Below are 1509 nucleotides of genomic sequence, written 5' to 3'. Positions count from 1 at the left end.
TTCCCTACAGACTCTGTTCTAAATACAGAAGTGGCTGCCAAGAAAATATGCTAATAAACGAATTAATCAAACAAATTTTGGTTGACTTATCTAGCAATAGGCAGCACCGTTAAAATGCCAGCTGCCACACGAGGAAAGAGGTCCAGCTGTCCTACTGCCACAATGCAGCAGAGCTAAAGGTAGAACTAGCTGATCATATGTAACTTCAGTTTTACCAAATGGGAGAAAAAGCAGTGAAGGTAATTTGTTTGGTTCTGAGAGGACTTCAAAGTTATTTATTTTTGTTTGAATCTCAACTCTGGTTGTTAGTCGTGATAGCAGAAGAGCTACTGTTCAGTCCTTGCCTGTAAACTGGATACATGAATCTATCTGTTCAACCAAATAACAGATGAGTGTAATAGAAGGTTCTTTTCTTTCCCTGTCATTTACTGCTGGCTGCTCTTTCATTATGTCCTGCCCGAAGAAGACTACAAGTTACATGAATGTGTAAATCTGTAAGGAATAAGAAATACATCTGCTATAAAAATATATCATTAAAAAAAAGAGCTATCCAAGAGCAATAAAATAAAAATATCACAAACAAGAGGTAGCAAAAAACCTTGTAAGTCTCAGTGGAAATCTTTCAGAAATAGTTCATGGAAATAATCTTGATCTTAGAAAATCAGGAGTAAGAATAAAATAAAGTATCATGTATTTTTGTTGGAAGAAGAAAGAAAAATGCTGTAAATGTATTTTGATACCACTCTGACTAAATTGTTTTCGTATTCCCACAACATCTGTCAAATGATGCATCAGATCTTCTCACAGTACATGACACTGCTTGACATGAAGACACGAGACAGCAGGTTGTGGCTGAGCACTGTGCTGTACATGGCTCTGGGCAGTTGCAAGCAACTGTGCTTCACTAGAAGCCTCAATGAGGGGGACATGCACAGCTGCAAGTTCTTTTCTCCGTGACACCATATTCCCTGTGTGCAGTGAGCCGTCACATTTCAAGTCAAGCTGGCCAGCACAAAAGGTCACGGAGCTGGAGAGAGGATGGGACATCTCTTCCCTGCTGACATACAGGGGATTTTTCAAAGCAGTTGAGTCCAATATACTGTGCTGTCAAGGGGTGCAACTGATGCTCAGCGTGCTAGCTTTCTAATTGGACAAGGCGGTTCTCATTATTTCAGAGGCTATCTCTGTATACAGTTCAGATGGAATGTGGGCCCTTGATTTAAATAGAAGGGTGTGCTAAGAGAACCAATTTAGTGATCTTCAGCTCTTACAAGTACCAAATAACAGGGCTGCTCTGAAAGTAATGCCTCATATTTTATTATGAGGCAGAAGCAGATGTTGGTGGTATGATAGTAAAGGTTGAACCTTCCTGACAATATTCTGCCCATTTTGTTGCTATGCAACAGATGGCAGTAGAGGGGCAGTCTGACAAAATGGTATCTGATGTGGAAGCGAAAGTGTGGAATTCCTCCATGTAGTAAAAGTTGTAACCACTGACACTTGCTGATG

The sequence above is a fragment of the Meleagris gallopavo genome, chromosome 2 (assembly GCF_000146605.3).
Source record: "Meleagris gallopavo isolate NT-WF06-2002-E0010 breed Aviagen turkey brand Nicholas breeding stock chromosome 2, Turkey_5.1, whole genome shotgun sequence".
Classification (NCBI taxonomy): domain Eukaryota; kingdom Metazoa; phylum Chordata; class Aves; order Galliformes; family Phasianidae; genus Meleagris; species Meleagris gallopavo.
The sequence above is the reverse complement of the archived record's forward strand: the minus strand, read 5'-3'. Positions refer to the sequence as shown.